This window comes from Eucyclogobius newberryi, unplaced genomic scaffold (assembly GCF_026437365.1).
Source record: "Eucyclogobius newberryi isolate DKJ021-1_F unplaced genomic scaffold, fEucNew1.0.hap1 SCAF_5, whole genome shotgun sequence".
Taxonomy (NCBI): domain Eukaryota; kingdom Metazoa; phylum Chordata; class Actinopteri; order Gobiiformes; family Gobiidae; genus Eucyclogobius; species Eucyclogobius newberryi.
In genome coordinates, this window is record NW_027316167.1 from 10,821,795 (window position 1) to 10,836,129 (window position 14,335).

General features: G+C 39.8%; 1 protein-coding gene across 1 annotated transcript in view; it reads left to right on the forward strand.

The window, feature by feature from the left end:
* Positions 1 to 14,335, forward strand: part of LOC140380978 (SHC-transforming protein 1-like) — a 170,981-nt gene that overhangs the window by 1,736 nt on the left and 154,910 nt on the right. The gene's annotated exons all lie outside the window — the stretch shown is intronic.

Consider the following 14,335-nt stretch of genomic DNA (forward strand, 5'->3'; position numbering starts at 1 on the left):
ACATTAGATGTGTGACTTTATTCAGGCCACACCACAAGAGGAGATGTGAAACGTTATGTTAATTATGTGAAGAATTCTAAGTTGTGAACTGACCCTTATGGCCAGCTCAACGGGGAATTATTGAGATAATTAGTATTGTTTGATGTATTTGAATCACACACACACACACACATACACACACCCACACACACATACATACATACATACGCGCGCACACGTGGAAACTTTTAGAGTTTGAAACATTTAGAGTTTGAAACATTTAAACTTTGAAACATTTGGAGTATGAAACAAATGGTGGTAAAACAGATGTTGAAGAAGTTGGGGCTGTGTCGGATTACAGACACATAGACTGATTGACCCACACAGGGTGGGGGCCCAGCGCCGTGGAAGGAGGGGCTCAGCCAGGGATGTGACCACTGAACTGTGAAAGGTCAAGAGGTGACATTGCGGAGTTGAAGACAGATGCAATTCCATCTCTTCCTTGATTACATCGTTGTAAACTATCTGGATTATTTAATTTTGTTTAAATTTAGAATTATGTAGAAGTTTGAGAAATGGGCAAGGCCATATCTCAAAAAGGAGGGATGTGTACGTGTAAACAAATATTCCGAATCAATAATTACAAAAAAAAAAAATTGTAAACAAGAAAACTGTTTGAAATACACTGAACTGTCGAAAAGACTTTGTTTATCACCGCAGCAAAACGTGTTGGAGATGTGGTGTTTACAGAGACGAGCCAGGTGGACGAGCAAAGTGGACGGAGCCTCACACCGACCATTGGAGGGACGAGAACATGGGTGCTCTCATGGGAAAGTGAGAGAAATGTCTGGACAACACAGCGACAGATCCATAACATCGCACACGCAGGACTTCGTTTGTATGAGTTTTGTCCAGAGTCTACGGTAGAGTACGATACTCTGCTACAATGGATGAGGAGACAGATTCTACAGTACGCAAAGTACTATACTCTGCTACGATGAACGGGAGCCAGAGGCTACGGTGCGCAGAGTACCATACTCTGTGAAAAAGAATCAACAGTTATCATCATCACAGCGATGACGATAATATGGGTGCTGAACACCTGTATTATGCAATCGGGACAATCGGGACAATCGATCAACATACACAGACATGGAAAATAGAGGGAAGAAAATAAGTGATCAACTTGAAAGGTCATGAAATGTATAATGCATAATGTATAATGTACAATGTATAATTGACATGACAGTAGCTGAAGAAACACAATGGCATATTACACCACAGCCACTGTTGTTTACACTAACTAAGAGAGCTTTTTTATCTGCTACAACATAACTACATGCAATGTTAATGAGATTATGAATTGAGATGGGAAATGTACCAGTTCATATGTGTCAAAGGTGTGACCGAAGCGAGCAGCGGAAGAAGATCTCTTAAGAAACCAAGCGAGGACGTATGGTGATGTGGGGACACTTGTGGGACGTTGTGCCTATGTATCCCTTTTGTGGCCAGCCATGGTCATAACAAAGACCAGCATCACCCAGAACCATACCGCAGGGTCAAGGTCGAGAGGTTAGTGGACAATCTGGTCCCAGTAGCACCTGATACTACGTATTTGATTCTATTGGGGTGTCCAGAGAGGTCCCTGACGAGTCAAACTGACTGACCAGAGAGCAGCGGGTTTAAGGGCTTTCCGCTTGTACATATTTCCCATCACACCGCACAAATTATAGACAAGATAAATTGTCTGTCTGTCAAATTACAGAGATTGACCAATCTGACTCAAAATTTAGGACAGTAATGCTGTAGACATGTTGTGGGCCGAGAGAAAAGAAGTGTGTTCAATGTTGAGAAATGTGCATAACTTTTTGTGTGTAAAAGTGTAATTTTAACAAAAATATGAAATACATGTTGAAAACTGAAAAGAGTAATGTGATTGGCATATGAGACAGTAGACTAATGCTTTGATAAACAGGAGGGAAATGTGATAAAAGTTCTCAATGTGTTACGGAATAGCATCGGTGTTTGTCTAATTCCATGACAGGATGTGTGGCATGTCTTTTAAGTTCAGTAAGGGGAGCAGTATTCCAGCCAATGCAAGTTTCCTTTACAGCTGAGGAAATGCCTGATGTTAGTCCGTTGATGAAGTAGTTGTGCATATATGTTTCCCACACACAAGTTATCAGGTCTTGTGATTCCACTGAATGTTATAAACTTCTGTTAAGCATGTAAGAAACTGTTCAGGGTCCCCATTATCTTTTTGTTTGCAGGGTTGTATTTTGTCCTTATCAATAAAAGCTGGGAAAGCTTTGATAATAACTGTCTAGATGTTGTTCACAGTGTCTTTGTACAATACATTGGAGGTCCATTGTTGCTGCCATTGTTTCTGCATCATGGTTTAGAGCAGCGTAATGCAAAAAAGGCAAAAAATTCTAAATAATAAAAACAATCACCAGAGCTAAGGAGGAATTCCCATTTGGACTGGTAAGAAGCACATTGTCTTTGGTGCTGTAAGTTCTCCTTTAAAATGACGCCAATGTCCTTATTTCAAAATGAGGCATAAGTAGTTGATCTGTAGTTGATATCTTTTCCAGCATGGACAACTCTGGGATGAATGACAGTTTACATGACTCCCAAGTGAGTTTGTAGTCTTCGAGCAGTGGTAGATCCATGCGCCAGCAGTTTGGAGGCAAGAGGAGTGAAAATATGTGTTCCATATGTGTCCTGGATGAAACCATTTCGAACGCATTTCTGACAGCAAAACGGTTGTGGACAATATTGATAATGTCCATTTCCGAGCCTTGGTGAGTTATGAAATAGAATGAGGTTTATTCTTTTTTCAAACAGACAGGATAGGACAGAGCCTGGCCTCCCACCATAGTCTGACCCTGAGCCTCTGTGCCTTGAGTGTTTTATACTTGAAGTACAAAGTTTCAGGCAGATCAAAGCAGAGTGACTTTTGTTACTTTTGTTGTTGTTGTTTTGTCACGTGCTGATTAACATTAACACTAGAACTCTTTCAGAAATAAACAAAGGGTTTGGTGGAGACTGTGCGCCTGATAAGCTTCTTCACATATATGTATGCTCTGGGTTCTCAGGCAGAATCACATGCATTAACCCAAAGACAGATTCATTTCTGGATAAGAATATAAACATTGATAACTGTCCATCTCAGCACCACCAAGGAGTGATTCATTAAAGGGACTAATCATCTTTAACATTTTGTATCTACAGATATATTACTTCTTGCATACTTAATGAGTATAGTTTGGGTTATTTACCTGTTCTGTGATTGTCCCTCTCACTGCCGGGTGGATGGCCTGCACCTGAACAGATTTGGAACCCGTCTCCTCACAAACAACCTGCTCTACGCTGTCAACTACCTGGTGGACGTTCCTGCACGTGAGTGACTGTTTACACCCTCCACGCCCCTCACAACCCCGTCTTCTTCAGACTGGTCAACACACAACTGTCAACACACCACTGCCCCCTCCACTGCCCCTTCCACTGCCCCCTCTACTGCCCCCTCCAGGTCACTGCACACAATATCTCAAAATGGACAAAAGCAAGAAAACTTTCGTTGTGGCTCTAGCACCCTCTGTCAGTTAGAAACACTGGACATGATCGTCCCTATTATGCCAATTATAACAATGAGAAACCACAGATATAAACACTCCATCCGTGAAACTGTAAATCAGGGACATTTAATTCATGTACCACGTGGGAAGATGATGTGTTGTTCTGCAGAAATAAAAGTGAAACTTGCTGTACTAAATGTCAGGTCTTTATGCAACAAATCATTTCTGATCAATAATTTTATTTCCTCTTATAATCTTGATTTTATGTTTTTAACTGAAACATGGCTTGATGAAAACACTGCTAATCTAGTTCTTATAGAATCTGCTCCACCCAACTTCAAGTTTGAATCTGAAATACATAAAAACAAAAAGGGTGGCGGTGTGTGTGCAATCTTTAGAGATGAAATAATCACCCGCAGGTTGTCGTTTGGGGTGTTTATCAGTATGTATCTTTTAAAATGGAGCTAAAGCAGTCTACATCTATTCTCTTCATTGTTTTATACAAGCCTCCCCAGCACTGCCAACTTTTTTATTGATGATTTTACTGAGATGCTTTCAGTCGTGTGCACAGACTTTGATGGTCTAATTATAACAGGTGATTTTAACGTACACATGGACAATGTCTGTGACAGAAGCGCTAAAGAGCTCGATACTGTTCTTGAAAACTTTGGTCTTACTCAGCATGTGAGTGGCCCCACCCACAGCAAAGGGCACACTCTGGATCTATTAATAACAAAGGGGGTAAATACATCAAATGTTAATGTGGTGGATGTTGCTCTGTCTGATCATTTCTGTGTCTTCTTTGATCTGCTTGTCACTCCTAAACCACCAGCTGATGCAGCCCTTGTTCGAAGGAGACACATAAATGATGTCAATGGTTTATTGAACTCTGTTACTTCAAGTATTATGAATGTCCTAGATAACATTGCTCCTATGAAGGTTAAGGTGGTTAAGAATAAGCAGAAGGCTCCATGGAGAAATGATGATTCCGTCAGGGCACAGAAAAGAGAATGCCGCAGAGTGGAGCGAAGATGGCGCAAGTCAAAGCTCCAAGTTCACTATGAAATATACACAAGAAAAATGTCGGTATACAACCAATTATTATGTAAAACAAGAGAAAATTATTTCTCAGAAATAATTGGAAATAATAATAACAACTCCCGCATTCTTTTTGCGACAGTAAACCGACTGACAAACCCTCCAGCTCAAATGCCGTTGGAACTCATTTCCACGTCAAAGTGCAATGAGTTTGCCACATTCTTCAAGGTCCAGAACATTAAGAACACCATCAATCCCACAGTGCAAATACCAATTCAACAGCCAGTCAAACATGTGGAGCTGACTCAGTTTGTACCTGTGACTGAAAAAACTGTCCAAGAGACCATCACCAGCCTGAGCTCTTCTACCTGCTGCCTTGACATGTTGCCCACTAGACTTTTAAAATCCGTGCTCAGTAGTCTGCTGACTCCACTTACTGAAATAATCAACATGTCACTTAAATCCGGAACATTCCCAACGGTCTTGAAAACTGCAGTTATTAAGCCGCGCCTAAAAAAGAGCAGCCTCGACCCCACAACACTTAACAACTATCGACCAAACTCAAACTTACCTTTCCTGCCTTTCCTGGGAAAAGTCCTTGAAAAAGTCATTTATAAACAGCTTACTCAGTTCCTTCTAATAAGTGACTCCTTTGATGTCTTCCAGTCCGGTTTTAGATCGCATCACAGCACTGAGACGGCTCTCATTAAGGTTACAAATGACATCCGTCTGAGCACTGATGATGGCAAGGCCTCTGTTTTAGTCCTGCTGGACCTCAGTGCTGCATTTGACACTGTTGATCACGGGATACTTCTACAGAGGTTAGAGGACTGGGTTGGCATCACTGGTATGGCCTTAAATTGGTTGAAATCCTACCTCGATAACAGGAAATACTTTGTTGAGATTGGTGACTGTGTCTCTGAGAGCATGGCATTGACCTGTGGGGTGCCCCAAGGGTCAATCCTTGGACCCTTTCTGTTCAATCTGTACATGCTGCCATTGGGACAGCTAATGCGAAACAGTGGTGTGTCCTATCACAATTATGCTGACGACACTCAGATCTATGTCTCACTGACGGCAGGTGAATATGGACCAGTCAATTCACTCTGTCATTGCCTTCAACAGATCAGTGAGTGGATGCAAAACAACTTTTTCCAGCTGAATCCAGACAAAACTTTGGCCCACAAAAACTTAGAGAAAGTGTTAGCAACCACCTCCAGTCTCTCTCTCTAAAACCCGTAACCAAGGTAAAAAATTTAGGAGTAATTATGGACTCAGACATGAATTTCAACCACTACATCAATCAGTAGCTTTCTTCCATCTAAAAAACATTGCCAAAATTAAAAACATAATGTCCCAACCAGACTTGGAGCGACTTATCCATGCGTTTGTCTAGTAGATTAGACTACTGTAACGGCCTGCTCACTGGCCTCTCCAAACGAGCTATCAAACAACTGCAGTTCATCCAGAACGCTGCTGCGCGGGTCCTGACCAGAACCAGGAAGTACCATCACATTAGTCCTGTTCTCAGGTCTCTGCACTGGCCCCTGTGGCTCAGAGAAGAGACTTCAAAACAGCTCTGCTTATGTATAAGTCTCTTCATGGCCTAACACCAAAATACATCTCTGACTTGTGTGTGTCATATGAACCATCTAAGGACCTCAGGGACCGGCCTCCTGCTGGTGCCCAGAGCCAAGACCAGACACGGAGAATCTGCGTTCCAGGTCTATGGGGCAAAGGTCAGGAATAGCCTTCCTGAAGTCGTGAGACAGGGTCCCACCCCGGCTGTGTTCAAATCCAAACTAAAAACTGTTTTGTTTAGCCGCGCCTATGACTGACTAATTTTACCTGTTTTTTAATATTTTAAAATACTACATTATTTTTGTTCTTTACTTTACTCTAATGTACATTGTTTTACATTTTTATAAACTGCACTGTGTTTTTACCTCATTACTTGTTTTAAATTGTGTTTTAAACACTGTAAAGCACTTTGAATTGCAGTTTGTAGGAATTGTGCTTTATAAATAAATTTGATTTGATTTGATTTTGAGGGTTTGTCACATCCAGCTCTGTAAATCAACCTGATGAGTTGCTGGTTTTCCTGTTTTATTTTGATACTCACCACCTTGTTTTTCAGGACTCTCCCTTTGTCTGGTTTCCCGCCTATTTGACCACCTGACCCTCTTTGATGATTTCACCTGTATTCAATTGTCTCCAGCCCTCCCTTAGTATGTATGCCCCTCTGATGCCAGTTTGTCTATTTCCACTGGCGTCTGTTTTCTAGACCTGAGAACGTGGATGAAGTATATTTCTGTTTATTTGACTACCGGTATTTTCTGTTGTCTATAATAAATCGATGTTGTTCAGCGAGTTGTGGGGCATTTGAGACCATTTCTACTAAGAATCAATCGCAGGGTTATTTTTAGCCATAAAGCTGCACTGCAGGTGCAGAAATGCCAAAATTCAGTTCACTTTTTACTCTGCCTTTCAACGTTGAACCCCTTGAACTTATCAGAAACTAAAACACTCCTTGTCTGTGGAAGCTTGTTTCATCTAATCTTTCCAAGTTTTACTATTTGATATACTTTGCTAAAAGCTTGCCTACTTTTTCATGTGCGTCTCATATCTGTGGAGCTGAGAGCGCGGCGCTGCCGGAGGTCCTGACCTTGCATCGTGAGACCCGGGGTTTCCGTGCTAAAGTCAAACACAGAACTCCCCTCTTGCATAACCGCACATTTCCTCTGGGGAAATGAAGTTTTATGGCCCTGAAATGTATCAAGTCCAGCCGCTCACACCCCTCCGCTCTCCCTCTCCCCTGCTCCCCCCGCCCTGACCTGGGACCACCCCCTTCCATCGCACGAGACTCCCCAGCCGCCCTCCTGTTCAACTTCAGTTCCCTGCGAAAGAGCTGCTTCGTGCCAGACCCCCTCTGTGTAGACTGACCCCTCCTCTGCCTCCTCTGTTTGCTCATAATACAGGACACATGTGGATCTCTGTCTACACTAACGTTAATTCACTGCTGCTGTTTTAAAACAATGCAGCGAACACTAAATCCTTGTTATGGACGCATTATTCACTCAGGAGGTTGCGGTTGTTGCTCTGTACAATTTGTAGCTGTCCAAAAAGAATTATCTGGATAATTGATGAGTTTGGAGGCTAAAGCTTAAACATGCATGGGTGAAATATTGCTGATATGTTTTTCTTAACCAGACATACACTAAGCTATGGAGTTGGAAGTAAGAGATTAATTACTGCAGAGCATCATAGATAAGTAGGTGCAGAGTTGTAGAATCAACAAAACAAGCAATGACCTTATCCCGCAATGTTAGTAGTCTTATATTATGCATTATTCAGGCTTTCTAAATGTGTAAAATCACTAAAGTGTCCCATCTGGAATACGCTTAATTTTACTGCTAGCTCCACCATATTGATCAAAATTGACATCACTAATAGGGTTGTTTAACAAATAAAACAATACGCAGAAACTAAATGGCACTAAACTGAAGAAAACAGAACAAATTAAAGTTGGGAATGGGTTTTATCCATTTCAGAACTAGCATAAGACCACGTGATAATATCAATAAAACACATTCGTTCTTAATTTGTGGTATTGAAATCACTGTCGAGATATCAAGTTCTGAAATTGAGTTTGACATTTTTGTATCATGAAAACACTACTTTAGGTTCTTATAAAAATGTTATTCATGCATCACTGTTCGTGTTTTCATTATTATTATTTATTTTTTTGTAAATACACTACGTTCGCAGCATCTCTTCAGCTTGGTCTTGTTCATAGTTGATCTTCACAGGACGTTCGAGATCCAAACAACAAAAAATTAATTAATCGAAAGAAATAATTGACGGATAAATTGATTACCAAATGAAATGTTTGCTGCACTAACAATAATTAGTATTAGTATTATAATTACAATAATGTGTCAACTAATACAAACTGTTGATTGACCATCGTCTGAAGGTTTGTGGTCTTACAATTGCACTTTTTCATGTTTAACAAAATCCTATCTTTGTACTTTTGTATTATAAGAACTTGTTGACTACTCTTAACCTTTCTTTCAGTGAAAACATTAGCTCTTTATGATCACAAAATTATTCATTACTGGAAAGGGATTCATCGTGTGATATTTCTAACACGCTGCAGATGCTCGGGAATCCCACATTTTGAAGCAGGAACAATAAACCAAAAAGTACTGAAAACTGACTATTGATTTCAGAAGCCGTTTTATTACACAAATTCTGCTGTTCTGGGAGCCCTGCGTGCATGTAGTTTATTGTGCCTGGCGCGTCTGTGCAGCGTCTTTTTCCCCTTTTGAAAGCACATGTTCGAACTATGACAGTTCTCTCTCATTCTCCCTGGCTCTAGCCGCCGCTCGGCCTTTTGGGAATTCACGGCCTTGAGCTCGAAACCTGTTTACATTTTCGGCATGTTACAAATTATCTGCGAAGACTAACTTTGCGTGACTTGGCAGGAGCCTTCACCTCGCTCGCATGTTGTTTGGCTCAAAAGTATTTTGGGGGGTATGCGCTCTCGACTCCACTGTCTTGGTCTGACAGCGTGCTCCGATCCAGATGTGGACGCCGCCGGAAAAGGGAAAAAGCGTGGCTGCGTTTCTGGTGTTTTCATTGCTGTATACACACACATGTCCGCGACTTGTACGTTTATAATTCGCAGGCATTTGGAGCAATCTGTCTGCAGAAAGTGCGCAGTGGCGTGCAGACGGGGCTCCTCGCAGGCTCCACGCGGGGTTAACCTCAGCGGGAAATCCTGCTACACTTAACCGTCCTGATGTATGGAGAGCGCCTGACATAAATTACCGTCGTGAGGGAACTATTTTCTGTTGAAGATTATGTTGTATGCGATTGGCAAATTTGACATTTTTCATTCATTTAACAGTAGCTTGCCTGTATATTTTCAATAATAGAAGGTCTGGGTGTTATTTTACAGCGCTACACGTTGTATTTTAGTGTCGTAATTGTGCAGGAAAATGCAGTTAAGGTTGTTGTTAGGGCTGGGCAATATTGTGGTAAAAAAATCGAGTTCATTCCTGTCACAATCAAACAGTTTCGTAAAATCGCCACATTGTGATTCTGTAATTTTGTTTTAAATGTGCAAAATGTGTGTTTAAATGTCTATGTTGAGGTTCAAGTGTCGTATTCACCAAATGGACTATAAAATGAGCCCCAAAAGTGCAGAAATATTGTGTTAACCTTCGGCTTTCTGTCTCTTTTCAGCAAATTTTAACAGTTTTAATAATGGCCGATTCACTACATATTCTAACTTAGCATATTAATAACATTTGCGATATGATGCATACATCTCCCACCTCTGCATGTATTGTGATTTGTGATGAAATCCAAGTTGTGATTTGGCCCTAAGAAAATCGTGAAATAAATGTTTGACTCTAGTTTTAGTCATATTATGCTGTTGAATTAAAGTAAATCAATGCAATCTTTTTTTTTCAGATTTTTGGCCCGTAGGCTTTATTAGACAGGAAAGACAGCATGAAATGGGGATGAGAGAGAAGGGAGGACATGCAGTAAATTGTTGGCGTTGGGATTCAAACTCTCGACACTGCGGCCGGCTGCACTAGGACTAGGAGCCCTACACTAAAATGACATATGAAGTATATTTTTATTTGGACTGGAGGATTAGAAAAGGTAATCACAATTCCTTTCCTCGTTTTGATCGTTGGGCTGTACTCAAAGTATCGATATGGCAATACTGTAAATATCGTGATGACCACAGGGCTGTGTACTTTCTCCTCTGCTCTTCTCCCTCTTCTACCTCCAGCCATGACTGTAAAACTGATCGCCCCGGGGCCTGGGATGAGCAGGTCATATCACAGCTGACCCTTCTCACCCTGGACACCGACTATTTGAGCATTTGTCTTTTAAATGTAGTGGAGTAATAAGTACTCAACAAAATGCGACTCAAGTGAAGTACAGATCCTCAAAAACTGTAGCACTGGAGTAAATACTGGCCTCTACTTAAATGAACCCAACACAAACTCAGCTGTGGGTCCGACATATTTCCTCATGCTTCTTATCGTAGAATAGTCACATATTTGGTCCGATCTGATTATCTCATCATTAAAACAACATAGTTCACTGTTCTCTTAATATCCCTGTGGACTCCGTGTTATGGTCTGGACTGGACAAAAGTTGTGAGAGTTGTTTTAGATGTTTTCCGTCTCAAGATAAGGCCCGCAGCTGATCCCAGATAATGTCCAGTCTTAATACAAAACAGGTTTTTATGATTTATTGCCTGAATAGCTTTATTATTAATTGTCAGATATTTGGCTAGAACTTTGGTTAATATCTCTGTTATTACTAAGCTTGTCCACATAAAACAAGAAACAAACTTCAGTGTATTTTCTGTCTGCAAAAGGCTAAAATCAATCATTTAATAACTCAAGTTAATCATTTAAAAACTCAAGGGAATCCTTTAAAAACCTCATTATATTAATTATGATATTAAGAATTTAAAAATAAATAAAAAAAAATATCAAAAAGTGACAGTATCAAAACAAAGACATGATTGTTTGCAGTTGAAAGGGCAATCCTCAAAAAAAATAAATGAAGTTAAAATTTGATTTCCATTTTGTAGTTTCTTTCAAAACAGTACCAGTGCCTAAGTTCCAGATGTCAAAAATGAAGTTGAACATAATCATTTCAACGACAAAACTGTAATTAACCTTTAAACACCACAAAATATGAAAAATGTTGGTGGTTTTGTGAAATGAAACTCCCTCAGTCACATGTGAGTGACATCAGCGCCTCAAACACATTTTTTTTTTAGGTTTTATTGGACAGAAGCTTATAGAAAAAGTTGTTTTCTTTGTTATATCTACAAATTTATGACATACTTAACCTCAAATCACATTTGTGAAGCCCAAATACAAATTCTAAAGTCTAAAAAAAACCTCATTTGTAATAGAAAACAAACAACCAGGCATTTCAACCCTGAAAATTCAACATGGTTTCTTATTTTTGTTGTTCTGTTGGTTAATTAACTCAAGTCCATCCCATTGATATTCATCTGAAACTATGACATACAATTCTTGAACATCGTGAATGCAATGCAATGTCTAACGATGAACCTCGACCCGGAAGTGACTGGAGACACGCAGAATGAATAGATATAACATTTTTATATAAATAAGACCAATAATTTACAGTAAATGCAGTTAATGCTATATGACAGTATTGTATTTAGCATCACATGCAGAGCTTAATGAAATATACATGGATGAAACGTGTCTCAAATGTATTTATGAAAACACATTCTACAACAACAACAAAAACTGAATAGATGCTGCGTAAAAAGACACTTAAGTGAACAATAGTGTTTCAGGAAGGTTTAGCAGCAGCAGAATATTTCAGCTTTTCACCATCACACCAGGAGCAGCACAAGGCCAAGTCAGACTGCAAACCTCAATGTTCAATTCAAAGTCAACTATTATTGTAATTGTTTTATTTCGATTAAAAGGAATTAGTAGCAAAGGTAAGCGTGGCGTGAGTTAGCAGAGGATTTTGGAGTGAATCGTGAGTTTGATTGTCCGTTTTGCCATTAAATACACCGTTTCCTAGTACTTTTCTTATATAAATAGTTGTTTTGAGTGCACTTTGAGTCAGATACATGGTCACATCCTCGTTATAGATAATAGTTTTGAGATTTTAGTCGACTAATCAATCCGCTGAATGTGTTTTTAGAGGGCCTAGAATTTCGACTATAGCCCTAAATCAAGGAAGACCCCGCATACTTCAGTCAGTCTGCGTGTTTTTTACCATCAAAAAGAATAAAATTTTGCCAGGGCTGCACAATATGTCTTTGAGTTGGTGTATTGTACAATGTCCTCTGTAAAAAAACTAAATATCCCGGCTTTTTATTGGAAAAACAAACATAAAACAAACAAACTTTTAACATTTCAGTCCTACAAACACGTTCTGAAATGCATGGGATTCTTCTGTAAGTTTAGCGGTTCATGTTTAAGTCTTAAACTCTCAAACGTTAATGCTCCTGAACGAGTTTGAAATGTGCACGCAAATCTACACTGCCTGTCCAGATAAAAAAGGTCACACGCCCTCTAATATTTTGTTGGACCGTCTTTTGCTTTGATTACAGCCCGTATTCTCTGTGGCTTTGTTTCAGTAAGCGTTTGCGATATTGAAAGATTGAGTTCATTCCAGTGTTCTTCAGTGTTATTGATGATTCATGGGGTTCAGATCTGTAGTAGATTAATCTGCTTCCCCTTATATATTTTCTCTGCAATACGCCAATGATTTGACCCTTCTCAAACACGCTGACATATCCTCCATGACCACGGGATTCGTCTTTCCACATTCGGTTTCGGAAACGAGAAGCCACTCACTGCATAATTTGGGTTTAAATACCACGTTGCAGCTGAAAAGACAATGCCCCCTGGGGCAAGGGGAATCCAGGTGGCAAAAGTTGTTTTTTTGGGGGGGACAGGCCGAGTAATTGCAATAACTATCAGAAAAATCCCTACTAAATGTTTTTCAATAATCGCGCAGTGCTACTTTTGGTAGGTTCTTTGAATAAAGTAGAGACATTTGGTTAATGAGTTTTCCCTATCCTTCAACCGGAATGTTACATACAACAAGTGTGACAGAGGACACTCAGTGACTCACCCAGACGCGGGGAGAACATGCAAACTCCATGCAGAAAGCCCTCAAAGCCTTCAACAATGTCTTTACAGTGGCAGTTTGCGTCCCTTTTGTGCATCTTCTTCATACATTCACAGTGAAATTGGAGTGGATTTGCAGTCTGCCCTCGGCCTTTGAGTCTGGTCTGTTACGTTAAAGGTCATTTATGTGCGATTGTCTTCACTCGCTTCACTGCGGCGTCCTCTGTACGTCTGTGGCTCCAAGCACTTTGTGAAAGTCAAGTCCAGCTTGCTTTAGCTTCATCTCGGACAAATCTCCACCTGGACCTGTCCGCGGCTGGTGCGTCACTCCAAAACAGTCGACTAACACAAGTTTACTGTCTGTTATATGGAAAAGAACAACAGCTTTACATGAAAATATGTTAAAGGTGCATTATGTCATTTCATTGGTGGAGATTCTGCCACTCGCTTTGCCTGGATTTGAGACTTTTTGTTTTTTAGTTGATTATTTGGTCGATGGTGTCCTGGTCGACCAACATTTTTATTAGTCGAATAATTACTTGGTTGTATTTTTAAGGAGTTTAATCCACTGTTTTACTGTTAATACACTGTGTAGGGTCCTCAGAAGTATCAACAATCAAATAAAATAAACTAGATACTCATTTGAACAAGTAGCAATAACAAAAAATCCCATAAATGGGACAAAATGTTAGCTTTCCTCAAAAGGTTTAGAATGATACTGAGTACAAGAGATAATATCTAAAAAGAGTATACTAAGTAGAGTAGTATTTAATAAACTACTATTATTTTGGGTTGAAAATGAAATCCTTTTCTAAAACACATTTTTGTGGTATCAAAATTGTTATCGAGTATTGAGCCTATTCCTTAGTTATGACATTGAGTTGGAAACTTTAGTATTGTGACAACGCTACTGTTTACTAGTAGTTTTGTGTATAAATATTTGTAATTGCGCGAGCTTATGGTTTTGTCAGTGCACTTTTAACACAGATACATTGTCAAATCATAGATATTTAATAGATTTGAGTATCGGCCTCTTAGGATAATTACTATCGACTTATCATTCAATATGTCATA